Here is a 14716-nt window from a genome sequence, read left to right on the forward strand (position 1 = left end):
CATTGTTTTTAGTATGTTTTTAGTAGTTTGAGTTGAGTTTTTAGTATATTTTTATTAGTTTTTAGTTAAAATTCACTTTTCTGGACTTTACTATGAGTTTGTGTGTTTTTCTGTGATTTCAGGTATTTTCTGGCTGAAATTGAGGGACCTGAGCAAAAATCTGATTCAGAGACTGAAAAGGACTGCAGATGCTGTTGGATTCTGACCTCCCTGCACTCGAAGTGGATTTTCTGGAGCTACAGAAGCCCAATTGGCGCGCACTCAACGGCGTTGGAAAGTAGACATCCTGGGCTTTCCAGCAATATATGATAGTCCATACTTTGCCCAAGATTTGATGGCCCAAACTGGCACCAAAATGGGAGTTAAACGCCAAGAAGAGTCTCTACACGAAAATTACTTCATTGCTCAGCCCAAGCACACACCAAGTGGGCCCGGAAGTGGATTTTTATGTCATTTACTCACCTTTGTACACCTTAGGCTACTAGTTTTCTATATATAGGACCTTTACTATTGTATTTTCATCTTGGTTCTTCTGGTTCCTCTCTGGGGCCGAAACCAATGATCACATTTGTTCTTATGTATTTTCACGGTGGAGTTTCTACACACCATAGATTAAGGTGTGGAGCTCTGCTGTACCTCGAGTATTAATGCAATTACTAATGTTATTCTATTCAACTCCGCTTGTTCTTTTACCAAGATATCACTTGTTCTTCAATTTGATGAATGTGATGATCCGTGACACTCATCATCATTCTCACCATGAACAAGGTGACTGACAACCATTCTTGTTCTACAAGCATCTGAGGCTTAGTGAATATCTCTTGGATTTCTGATTGCATGATGCATGGTTGATCGCCTGACAACCGAGTGCTCGCCTGACAAACGAGCCAGCCATTCCGTGAGATCAGAGTCTTCGTGGTATAGGCAAGAACTGATGGCGGCATTCAAGAGAATCCGGAAGGTCTAACCTTGTCTGTGGTATTCTGAGTAGGATTCAATGATTGAATGACTGTGACGTGCTTCAAACCTGTAACCTACTGGGCGTTAGTGACAGACACAAAAGAGTGATTCTATTCCGGTAGGGGAGGGAACCAAACCGGTGATTGGCAGTACTGTGACAGAGTGCGTGCATTAGCTTTCACTGCGCGGATGGGAGGTAGCTGCTGACAACAGTGAACCCTACACGAGCTTGCCATGGAAAGGAGTAAGAAGGATTGGATGAAGGCAGTAGGAAAGCAGAGAGACGGAAGGGAAGGCATCTTCATACGCTTGTCTGAAGCTCTTACACCAATGATATACATAAGTATCACTATCTTTATCTTTATATTATTTTCGTTCATCATCTATACCCATTTGAGTCTGCCTGACTGAGATTTACAAGATGACCATAGCTTGCTTCATACCACCAATCTCCGTGGGATCGACCCTTACTCGCGTAAGGTATTACTTGGACGACCCAGTGCACTTGCTGGTTAGTTGTGCGAAATTGTAGTGATCACAATTTCGTGCACCAAGTTTTTGGCGCCGTTGCCGGGGATTGTTCTTGTGTATGGACAACTGACGGTTCATCTTGTTGCTTAGATTAGGTAATTTTTTTTTCAGAGTTCTTTAAGGATGAATTCTAGTGTTTCAAGGTGATGTTCTTATCATCACCAAAGCTGATTGTTCTTCATCAATTTAGCTCTTGAATGCAATGTCTTGCTGAAGCTTAGCTAGCTATGTCTAATTCCTTTAGACTAAAGCTTTAGACTACATTGCATGATTCCTGGAATTCTCATTAAGAATTTTGATACCTTTATTTCTTTTTCACCTAATTTTCGAAAAATAACCAAAAAATTTACAAAATCATAAAATCCAAAATATTTCTTGTTTGAGTCTAGAGTCTCATCTTAAGTTTAGTGTCAATTGCATGTTTCTATTCTTACTGCATTCATGCATGTGTCTTCATTAATCTTCAAGTTGTTCTTGATGATTTTCTTGTTTTGATCTTTGAATTCTATTGACTTGAGTATTTTGTGTTTGTCATATGCATTCTCATGTTGTTAGTGTCAAAAGTATACAAACTGCTAAGTTTGGTGTCTTGCATGCATTGTTATTTGATTTTAATTGCATTTTGATTATTCCTCATTATTAAAAATCCAAAAATAATTTTAATTTGTGTCTTTTCAAGTCAATAATACAGAGAATTGAAGATTCAGAACATACTGCAGAGGAATTATACAGAAAAAGCTGAGCATTCAAAAATGCCCAGTGAAGAAGGCAGACTGGCGTTTAAACGCCAGCCAGGGCACCTGGTTGGGCGTTTAACGCCCAAAGAGGTAGCATTTTGGGCGTTAAACGCCAGAATGTATACCATTCTGGGCGTTTAACGCCAGGATGGTGCTAGGGGGAAGATTTTGTTTTTCAAATCAATTTTTTTTCAAGTTTTCAAAGTTTTTCAAAATCAAATCTTTTTCAAATCATATCTTTTCAATCAAATGTTTTCAAAATTAATTTCCTTCCTTTTTCAAAGATACTTACTAACAATTAATGATTTGATTGAACATTTTTTGCCTTTTCTATTGAGGAAGGTTTTATGTTTGAATCATATCTTTTCTTGTTAGGCAAGTCATTAATTTTTAAAATCATATCTTTTAAAATTGTTTTCAAATCATATCTTTTAAAATTGTTTTCAAATCATATCTCCTCAATCACATCTTTTTAAAACCATAACTTTTCAATCAAATCTTTTTAATCACATCTTTTTCAAAATAGTTTTCAATCAAATCTTTTTAACTTCTAATTTCAAAATCTTTTTCAAAAATCACTTGATTTCTTTTCACTCTTATTTTCGAAAATCAATTAAGTGTTTTTCAAAATGTTTTCAAAATCTTTCACTTAATTTTCGAAAATTACTTTCCTCCTTCTCACATCCTTCTATTTTTGGACTAACACTATCCCTTAATGCAAAATTCGAACTCCATCTTCTTTGATAAGTTCGAATTTTCTACCTCTGTCTTCCATTTTTCTTTCTCTGACACCTCAAGGAATCTCTATACTGTGACATAGAGGATTCCATATTTTCTTGTTCTCTTCTCTTTCATATGAGCAGGAGCAGAGACAAAGGCATTCTTGTTGAAGCTGACCCTGAACCCGAAAGGACCTTGAAGAGAAAGCTAAGAGAAGCCAAAGCACAACTCTCTTTAAAGGACCTGACCGAATTCTTCAAAGAAGAAGAAGACATGGCAGCCAAAAACAACAATAATGCAAACAATGCAAGGAAGGTGCTGGGTGACTTTACTGCACCTACTCTTGATTTTTATGAGAGAAGTATCTCTATCCCGGCCATTGGAGTAAACAACTTTGAGCTTAAGCCTCAATTAGTTTCTCTAATGCAACAGAATTGCAAGTTCCATGGACTTCCAATGGAAGATCCTCATCAGTTCTTAGCTGAATTCTTGCAAATCTGTAACACAGTCAAGACTAATGGGGTAGACCCTGAGGTCTATAGACTGATGCTATTCCCTTTTGCTGTAAGAGACAGAGCTAGGATATGGTTGGACTCTCAACCTAAAGAAAGCCTGGACTCTTGGGAAAAGCTAGTCAATGCCTTCTTGGCAAAGTTCTTTCCACCACAAAGATGGAGTAAGCTTAGAGTGGAAGTCCAAACCTTCAGACAGAAGGATGGAGAATCCCTCTATGAAACTTGGGAAAGATACAAACAATTAATCAGAAAATGTCCTTCTGACATGCTTTCTGAATGGAGCATCATAGGTATTTTCTATGATGGTCTCTCTGAACTATCTAAGATGTCCTTGGATAGCTCTGCTGGAGGATCTCTTCACTTGAAGAAGACGCCTACAGAGGCTCAAGAACTAATTGAAATGGTTGCAAATAACCAATTCATGTACACTTCTGAAAGGAATCCTGTGAACAATGGGACTGGTCAGAAGAAAGGAGTTCTTGAGATTGATACTCTGAATGCCATTCTGGCTTAGAATAAAATATTGACTCAACAAGTCAATTTGATTTCTCAAAGTCTGTCTAGAATGCAAAATGCACCTGGCAGTACTAAGGATGCTTCATCTGAGGAAGAAGCTTATGATCCTGAGAACCCTTCAATGGAAGAGGTGAATTACCTAGGAGAACCCTATGGAAACACCTACAATTCTTCATGGAGAAATCACCCAAATTTCTCATGGAAGAATCAAGAGAGACCTCAACAAGGTTTCAACAACAACAATGGTGGGAGAAATAGGTTTAGCAATAGCAAACCTTTTCCATCATCTTCTCAGCAACAGACAGAGAATTCTAAGCAGAACCCCTCTGACTTAGCAACCATGGTCTCTGATCTAATCAAAACCACTCAAAGTTTCATGAATGAAACAAGGTCCTCCATTAGAAATTTGGAGGCACAAGTGGGACAGCTGAGCAAGAAAGTTACTGAACTCCCTCCAAGTACTCTCCCAAGCAACACAGAAGAAACTCCAAAAGGAGAGTGCTAAGCCATTAACATGGCCGAATTCTGGAAGGAAGAAGAGGCAGTGGACGCCACTGAGGAAAGCCTCAATGGGCGTGCACTGACCTCCATAGAGTTCCCCAATGAGGAACCATGGAAATCTGAGGCTCAAAATGAGACCATAGAGATTCCCTTGGATTTACTTCTGCCTTTCATGAGCTCTGATGAGTATCCTTCCTCTGAAGAGGATGAGTATGTCACTGAAGAGCAAGTTGCTAAATATCTTGGAGCAATCATGAAGCTAAATGACAAGTTATTTGGAAATGAGACTGGGAAGTGCATGGATGAATCCATCATCCTTGGCAGACCCTTCCTAGCCACAACAAAGGCTGTGATTGATGTTGATAGAGGAGAGTTGATCATTCAAGTGAATGGAGAATCCTTGGTGTTTAAGGCCCAAGGACATCCCTCTATCATCATGGAGAGGAAGCATGAAGAGCTTCTCTCAAAACAGAGCCAAGCAGAGCCCCCACAGTCAAACTCTAAGTTTGGTGTTGGGAGGCCACAACCAAACTCTATGTTTGGTGTTGAACCCCCACATTCAAACTCTAAGTTTGGTGTTGGGAGGTTCCAACACGGTTCTGAGTATTTCTGAGGCTCCATGAGAGTCCTCTGTCAAGCTAATGACATTAAAGAAGCGCTTGTTGGGAGGCAACCCAATGATTATATTTTATATATTTTCTTTTGTTATTTTATGTTTTTTGTAGGTTGATGATCATAAGAAGTCACAAAATCCATTGAAAAAGCAAAAACAGAATGAAAAACAGGAAGAAAAATAGCACACCCTGGAGGAAGAACTCACTGGCGTTTAAACGCCAGTGAGGCTAGCAGTTGGGCGTTTAACGCCTAGTCTGGCACCATTCTGGGCGTTTAACGCCAGAAAGGGGCACCAGACTGGCGTTAAACGCCAGAAAAGGGCAAGAACCTGGCGTTAAACGCCAGGAATGGGCATCAGCCCGGCGTTTAACGCCAGAAATGGCTCAAAACGTGGATTTTGATGCCAATTGGTGCAGGGATGACTTTTCCTTGACACCTCAGGATCTGTGGACCCCACAGGACCCCCACCAACCCCACAACCACTCTCTCTCTTCTTCCCCCATTCACCAATCACCTCTACCACTCTCCTTCTCCTCCATTTCTTCTTCTTCTACTATCTTCTTTCTTCTTTTGCTCGAGGACGAACAAACCTTTTAAGTTTGGTGTGGTAAAAGCATTGCTTTTTGTTTTTCCATAACCATTTATGGCATCCAAAGCCAGTTCAACTGAGAAGGCATGACCTCAAGCCCATCACTAAGAAAAGGATGGAGCAAACAAGAGACCCCTCTCATCAAGAGATCCCTGAGATGCCTCAAGGGATGCACTTTTCCTCCACAAGACTATTGGGAGCAAATTAACACCTCCCTAGGAGAATTGAGTTCCAACATGGGACAACTAAGGGTGGAGCACCAAGAACACTCCATCATCATAAGAGAAGATCAAAGAATCATGAGAGAGGAGCAACAAAGGCAAGGAAAAGACATTGAGGAGCTCAAGCACTCCATAGGACCTTCAAGAGGAAGGAAGAGCCGCCATCACTAAGGTGGACCCGTTCCTTGATTTCCTTGTTCTTTATTCTTCTGTTTTTCGAATTTTATGCTTATGTTTATCCATGTTTGTGTCTTATGATCATTAGTGTCTTAGTGTCTATGCCTTAAAGTTATGAATGTCCTATGAAATCCATCACCTTTCTTAAATGAAAACTGTTTTTATTACAAAAGAACAAGAAGTACAGGATTTCAAATTCATCTTTAAAACTAGCTTAATTAGTTTGATGTGGTGACAATACTTTTTGTTTTCTGAATGTAAGCTTGAACAGTGCATATGTCTTTAGAATTTGTTGTTCATGAATGTTAAAATTGTTGGCTCTTGAAAGAATGATGAAAAAGGAGACATGTTACTGAGGATCTGAAAAATCATAAAAATGATTCTTGAAGCAAGAAAAAGCAGTGAATATAAAAAAAAAAGAAAAGAAGCAAACGAAAAAAAAAAAGAAAGAGAAAAAGAAAGAAAAAGAAAGAAATAAAGTGTGATCCAAGGCAAAAAAAAAGAGTGTGCTTAAGAACCCTGGACACCTCTAATTGGGGACTTTAGCAAAGCTGAGTCACAATCTGAAAAGGTTCACCCAATTATGTGTCTGTGGCATGTATGTATCCGGTGGTAATACTGGAAGACAGAATGCTTTGGGCCACGGCCAAGACTCAATAAGAAGCTGTGTTCAAGAATCATCATACTTAACTAGGAGAATCAAGAACACTATCTAGATTCTGAGTTCCTAAAGAAGCCAATCATTCTGAATTTCAAAGGATAAAGTGAGATGCCAAAACTGTTCGGAGGCAAAAAGCTACTAGTCCCGCTCATCTAATTTGGAGCTTAGTTTCATTGATAATTTGGAGTCTATAGTATATTCTCTTCTTTTTATCTTATTTGATTTTCAGTTGCTTGAGGACAAGCAACAATTTAAGTTTGGTGTTGTGATGAGCGGATAATTTGTATACTTTTTGGCATTGTTTTTAGTATGTTTTTAGTAGTTTGAGTTGAGTTTTTAGTATATTTTTATTAGTTTTTAGTTAAAATTCACTTTTCTGGACTTTACTATGAGTTTGTGTGTTTTTCTGTGATTTCAGGTATTTTCTGGCTGAAATTGAGGGACCTGAGCAAAAATCTGATTCAGAGACTGAAAAGGACTGCAGATGCTGTTGGATTCTGACCTCCCTGCACTCGAAGTGGATTTTCTGGAGCTACAGAATCCCAATTGGCGCGCACTCAACGGCGTTGGAAACTAGACATCCTGGGCTTTCCAGCAATATATGATAGTCCATACTTTACCCAAGATTTGATGGCCCAAACTGGCACCAAAATGGGAGTTAAACGCCAAGAAGAGTCTCTACACGAAAATTACTTCATTGCTCAGCCCAAGCACACACCAAGTGGGCCCGGAAGTGGATTTTTATGTCATTTACTCACCTTTGTACACCTTAGGCTACTAGTTTTCTATATATAGGACCTTTTACTATTGTATTTTCATCTTGGTTCTTCTGGTTCCCTCTCTGGGGCCGAAACCAATGATCACATTTGTTCTTATGTATTTTCAACGGTGGAGTTTCTACACACCATAGATTAAGGTGTGGAGCTCTGCTGTACCTCGAGTATTAATGCAATTACTAATGTTATTCTATTCAACTCCGCTTGTTCTTTTACCAAGATATCACTTGTTCTTCAATTTGATGAATGTGATGATCCGTGACACTCATCATCATTCTCACCCATGAACAAGGTGACTGACAACCATTCTTGTTCTACAAGCATCTGAGGCTTAGTGAATATCTCTTGGATTTCTGATTGCATGATGCATGGTTGATCGCCTGACAACCGAGTGCTCGCCTGACAAACGAGCCAGCCATTCCGTGAGATCAGAGTCTTCGTGGTATAGGCAAGAACTGATGGCGGCATTCAAGAGAATCCGGAAGGTCTAACCTTGTCTGTGGTATTCTGAGTAGGATTCAATGATTGAATGACTGTGACGTGCTTCAAACCTGTAACCTACTGGGCGTTAGTGACAGACGCAAAAGAGTGATTCTATTCCGGTAGGGGAGGGAACCAAACCGGTGATTGGCAGTACTGTGACAGAGTGCGTGCATTAGCTTTCACTGCGCGGATGGGAGGTAGCTGCTGACAACAGTGAAACCCTACACGAGCTTGCCATGGAAAGGAGTAAGAAGGATTGGATGAAGGCAGTAGGAAAGCAGAGAGACGGAAGGGAAGGCATCTTCATACGCTTGTCTGAAGCTCTTACACCAATGATATACATAAGTATCACTATCTTTATCTTTATATTATTTTCGTTCATCATCTATACCCATTTGAGTCTGCCTGACTGAGATTTACAAGATGACCATAGCTTGCTTCATACCACCTATCTCCGTGGGATCGACTCTTACTCGCGTAAGGTATTACTTGGACGACCCAGTGCACTTGCTGGTTAGTTGTGCGAAATTGTAGTGATCACAATTTCGTGCACCAATTCCCCAACAGAATCTTCGTGGTATAAGCTAGATAGATGGCGGCATTCATGAGGATCCAGAAAGTCTCACCTTGTCTGTGGTATTCCGAGTAGGATCCTGGGAATCTGGAAAGTCTAACCTTGTCTGTGGTATTCCGAGTAGGATTCCGGTAATGAATGACTGTGACGTGCTTCAGACTCGCAAGTGCTGGGCGTTAGTGACAGACGCAAATGAATCAAGGGATTCTATTCCAGCAGGAGCGGGAACCAACCAGTGATTAGTCGTGCTGTGACAGAGCGTGTGAGCGTAGTTTTCACTGCGAGGATGGGATGTAGCCTTCGGCCAGTGTGATGCCTCCAGACGATTAGCCATGCGAGTGACAGCGCAGAGGACCATTTTCCAAAGAGGATACAAAGTAGCCATCGTCGAACTGTGAACCCCTATATACAGCTTGCCATGGAAAAGAGTAAGAAGGATTGAGTTGAAGCAGTAGGAAAACAGGCGTTCTTGAGCCATACAGCATCTCCATTCACCTATCTGAAATTCCTACCAATGAATCTCCATAAGTATTCTATCCCTTTTATTTTCTTTTTATTATTAATTTTCGAAACCATAAACAAATTTAATCTGCCTAACTGAGATTTACAAGGTGACCATAGCTTGCTTCATACCAACAATCTCTGTGGGATCGACCCTTACTCGCGTAAGGTTTATTACATGGACGACCCAGTACACTTGCTGGTTAGTTGAACGGAGTTGTGAATTCAAATAGAGCCAATTATTAAATTTCATACAAGTACAAAGACAATAGATCACAATTTCGTCCACCAGTCTCCCTTGCTCCCAGTCGGTATTTGAGCTTCTGGGGTAGATGCAAGGATTATAGTTTTGTTTCGCTTGCTCCCAGTCGGTATTTGAGCTTCTAGGGTAATATGCAATGATGTTGGTTTTATCTCACTTGCTCCCGGTTGGAATTGAGACTTTTCTTATCCTTCGTTGCAAGATGTGGCCGGCCACTTATACCTTCCTGGATGTTTCCCCCATGGACATTAATCAATGAATATGAGTTTGAGCTTGGGAATGCGTGCACTGAGGGACTATCCAGAGTTAGCTACTGAACATGTCGGGTTTGGCTGTATAACCGACAGATGAGCTTATTGGCCATAGGGCAGGCACATATCATTTATATTTGCGTGTTTTGTTTGGGTGTGTGGTGCACGAAATTGTAATCCCAATATCAAAATCAAGATTTCTTATGATATCGTACCACTAACCAGCAAGTGCACTGGGTCGTCCAAGTAATACCTTACGTGAGTAAGGGTCGATCCCACGGAGATTGTTGGTTTGAAGCAAGCTATGTTTATTTTATTATTCTTAGTCAGGATATCAATTATAATTATCAGTTTGAATTATTAGAAAAATAAAAGAGCGTGAAATAATTACTTGTTGTGCAGTAATGGAAAATATGTTGGAGTTTTGGAGATGCTTTGTCTTTCTCATTTAAGCTTTCCTCTTGTATTCCTCTTCCCACACGCAAGGCTCCTTCCATGGCAAGCTATATGTAGGGTGTCACCGTTGTCAATGGCTACTTCCCATCCTCTCAGTGAAAATGGTCCAAATGCTCTGTCACAGCACGGCTAATCAGTTGTTGGTTCTCAACCATGTCGGAATAGAATCCATTGATTCTTTTGCATTTGTCATCACGCCCAACACTCGCGAGTTTGAAGCTCGTCACAGTCATCCAATCCCAGAATCCTACTCGGAATACCACAGACAAGGTTTAGACTTTCCGGATTCTCATGAATGTCGCCATCAATTCCAGCTTATACCACGAAGATTCTGATTAAGGAATCTAAGAGATACTCATTCAATCTGATGTAGAACGGAGGTGGTTGTCAGGCACACGTTCATGGATTGAGGAAGGTGATGAGTGTCACGGATCATCACCTTCTTCATAGTTAAGCGCGAATGAACATCTTAGATAAGACAAGCGTGTTTGAATGGAAAACAGAAGTAATTGCATTAATTCATCGAGACGCCGCAGAGCTCCTCACCCCCAACAATGGAGTTTAGAGACTCATGCCGTCAAAGAGTATAAAGTTCAGATCTAAAAATGTCATGAGGTGCAAAATAAGTCTCTAAAAGTTGTTTAAATACTAAACTAGTAACCTAGGTTTACAAAAAATGAGTAAACTAAGATAATTGGTGCAGAAATCCACTTATGGGGCCCACTTGGTGTGTGCTGGGGCTGAGACTTAAGCTTCTCACGTGCCTGGGCTGTTTCTGGAGTTGAACGGCAAGTTGTAACGTGTTTTGGGCGTTGAACTCCAACTTGTAACCTGTTTCTGGCGCCAGACTACAACATGGAACTGGCATTGAACGCCAGTTTACGTCATCTATCTTCGCGCAAAGTATGGGCTAATATATATTTCTGGAAAGCCCTGGATGTCTAATTTCTAACCCAATAGAGATCGCGCCAATTGGACGCCTGTAGCTCCAAAAAATCTATTCCGAGTGCAGGGAGGTCAGAATCCAACAGCAATAGTAGTCCTTTTTTAGCCTAAATCAGATTTTTGCTCAGCTCCCTCAATTTTAGCTAGAAAATACCTGAAATCACAGAAAAACACACAAACTCATAGTAAAGTCCAGAAATATGATTTTTGCTTAAAAACTAATAAAATTCTATTAAAAACTAATTAAAACATGCTAAAATCTACATGAAATTACACCCAAAAAGCGTATAAAATATCCGCTCATCACAACACCAAACTTAAACTGTTGCTTGTCCCCAAGCAACTAGATAAAGAAAATAGGATAAAAAGAAGTTAAGAAGCAATAATATCTCAGAGTTTTAAGTGAAGCCCAGATTCTAATTAAATGAGCGGGGGCTAGTAGATTTTTGCTTCTGAACAGTTTTGGCATCTCACTTTATCCTTTGAAATCCAGAATGATTGGCATCCATAGGAACTCAGAATTCAGATAGTATTATTGATTCTCCTAGTTTAGTATGTTGATTCTTGAACACAGTTACTTTATGAGTCTTGGCCTTGGCCCTAAGCACTTTGTTTTCCAGTATTACCACCGGTAACATAAATGCCACAGACACATAATTGGGTGAATCTTTTCAGATTTTGACTTAGCTTTGCTAAAGTCCCCAATTAGAGGTGTCCAGAGTTCTTAAGCACACTCTTTTGCCTTGGATCACGACTTTAACCACTCAGTCTCAAGCTTTTCACTTGGACCTGCATGCCACAAGCACATGGTTAGGGACAGCTTGATTTAGCCGCTTAGGCTAGGATTTACTTCCTTGGGCCCTCCTATCCATTGATGCTCAAAGCCTTGGATCCTTTTTACCCTTGCCTTTTGGTTTTAAGGGCTATTGGCTTTTTCTGCTTGCTTTTTTTTTTCTATATTTTTTTTCGCCAATTTTTTTTCTTCACTGCTTTTTCTTGCTTCAAGAATCAATTTCATGATTTTTCAGATCAGCAATAATATTTCTCTTGTTCATCATTCTTTCAGGAGCCAACAATTTTAACATTCATGAAATTCAATATAAAAAATATGCACTGTTCAAGCATTCCTTCAGAAGACAGAAAGTATTGCTACCACATATAAATAATTAGAATTTTCCTTATTGAGAACTCGAAATTAAATTGCCTCTTTATTCTAAAAATCTACTATTTTATTCATGTTTGATGATGATGAGAAAAATAATTTATAGCTTAATTGGAAATAAAATCAAAATAGAGATACTAATTACTACTACTAATATATAACTTCTATGGTAAATTCCTAACAAGAATAGTTATCACAGAGTTAAGGCAAAAATTAGGACTCAGCAACCTTTATTTTGGGAAGTGGATGTTCCTCTAGTCTGTGGGGTGCTTGGTCCTTCAAGAGATAATTTCTGATGCTTCAGTTCCTTCAAGTCACATCCTTGCTTTTCCTGTTCCCTTAAGTGCCATGATCTTGATGAGTTTTAGCTCAGTGATCATGGCAAATCACACCAAACTTAGAGGTTTGCTTGTCCTCAAGCAAAAGAAAAGAAAGGAGAGGAATAGAAAGAGAGGCAATTTCGAAATTTACAGGATATGATGAGTTGAAAAAGATATGAGAAGAAATTAAAAAGATTTGAAAAGAAATTAAAGAAAAATCAAGAATTATGTTCTGGATTAAAAAATCTTTTGAAATTGAAGTTGAAAGATGAGAGTTTATGCAAGAAAATCATGAATTGAAACATAAAAAATTAGAAAATTTGTGAAGAAAAACAAATTTTACCTCCTCCCCACCATCCTGGCGTTAAACGCCCAAACGCTGCATGTTTTGGGCATTTAACGCCCGATTGCTGCTTCTCCTGGGCATTCAACGCCCAGCTGTTGCTTCTTTCTGGCATTGAACGCCAGGAAGTCCTTTGTCACTGGGCGTTTTTCTGAACGCCCATGATGTTGTAATTCTGGCGTTAAACGCCCAGAAGGAGCTTCTTTCTGGCGTTCAACGCCCAGAAGATGCTTCTTTCTGGCGTTTAACGCCCAGATGGCTATCCTTACTGGCGTTGAACGCCCAGTGGATGCTTCTTTTGGGCGTTCAACGCCCAAAATATTTCTTACTGGCTTTTTCACGCCAGTGAGCTTCCAAATTCCCCTCTAACTCTGTGAACTCAAGCAATTGCTATTCTACCTTGTAGATAACTGAGATATACCTGTAAAAATTAATTAATTAATAAATAAAATTTGTAACTGACTGGGTTGCTTCCCAGGAAGCACTTCTTTATTGTCTTTAGCTGGACTATTACTAAGCTTTAATCAAGCCTCAGTTTTGAGCATTCTAGCTCAAAATTGCTTTCAAGATAATGTTTAACTCTCTGTCCATTAACAATGAACTTTTTGTTAGAATCATTATCCTGAAGCTCTACGTATTCATATGGTGATACACTTGTAATCACATATAGTCCTCTCCACCGGGATTTCAATTTCTCGGGGAATAATCTGAGCCTAGAATTAAATAGCAGAACTTTCTGTCCAGGCTCAAAGACTCTGGATGACAGTTTCTTATCATGCCATCTTTTTGCTTTCTCTTTGTAAATTTTTGCATTTTTGAAAGCATTGAGTCTAAATTCCTATAGCTCATTTAACTGGAGCAAACGCTTTTCTCCAGCTAACTTTGCATCAAGGTTTAGGAATCTGGTTGCCTAGTAGGCCTTATGTTCCAGTTCCACTGGCAAGTGACATGCCTTTCCATACACAAGCTGGTATGGAGAGGTCCCTATAGGGGTCTTGAATGCTGTTCTGTATGCCCACAGAGCATCATCCAGGCTTCTTGCCCAATCCCTTCTACGGTTAATTACAGTTCGTTCCTGGATTCTTTTAAGTTCTCTGTTAGAGATTTCAGCTTGCCCATTTGTCTGTGGATGATATGGAGTGGCTACCCTGTGGCTAACTCCATAACGAACCAAAGCAGAGTATAGCTGTTTATTGCAGAAATGAGTGCCCCCATCACTGATTAATACTCCAGGGGTACCAAATCTGCTGAAGATGTGTTTCTGGAGGAATTTTAACACTATCTTAGTGTCATTAGTGGGTGTATCAATAGCTTCCACCCATTTGGATACATAATCCACTGCCACTAGAATATAAGTGTTTGAGTATGATGGTGGGAAAGGCCCCATGAAGTCAATACCCCATACATCAAACAACTCAATCTCCAAGATCCCTTGTTAAGGCATGGCATAACTGTGAGGTAGATTACCTGATCTTTGGCAACTGTCACAATTGAGTACAAACACTCGAGAATCTTTATAGAGAGTAAGCCAGTAGAAGCCACATTGGAGGACTCTTGTGGCTGTTCGCTCACTTCCAAAATGTCCTCCATATTATGATCCATGGCAATGCCATAGGATCTTCTGCGCTTCTTCTTTAGGCACACATCTATGGATTACTCCGTCTGCACATCTCTTGAAGAGATATGGTTCATCCCAAAGATAATACTTTGCATCTGTGATCAATTTCTTTGATTGCTACCTACTGTACTCTTTGGGTATGAACCTCACTGCGTTGTAGTTTGCAATGTCTGCAAACTATGCCACTTCCTGGATGGTAAAGAGTTACTCATCCGGAAAGGTTTCAGAGATCTCAGTAAGAGGGAGGGACGCCCCTTCTACTGGTTCTATTTGGGACAGGTG

General features: G+C 39.9%; 1 non-coding gene across 1 annotated transcript; it reads right to left on the reverse strand.

Annotated features, from left to right (window-relative positions):
* Positions 1–3626: 3626 nt before the first annotated feature.
* LOC130953019 (small nucleolar RNA R71) lies at positions 3627–3734 on the reverse strand. Its single transcript, XR_009075193.1, has one exon. It is a non-coding gene; the product is annotated as a small nucleolar RNA R71 (small nucleolar RNA).
* Between the last annotated feature and the right edge of the window lie 10982 nt (positions 3735–14716).

This window comes from Arachis stenosperma, chromosome 9, assembly GCF_014773155.1.
Source record: "Arachis stenosperma cultivar V10309 chromosome 9, arast.V10309.gnm1.PFL2, whole genome shotgun sequence".
Lineage (NCBI taxonomy): Eukaryota > Viridiplantae > Streptophyta > Magnoliopsida > Fabales > Fabaceae > Arachis > Arachis stenosperma.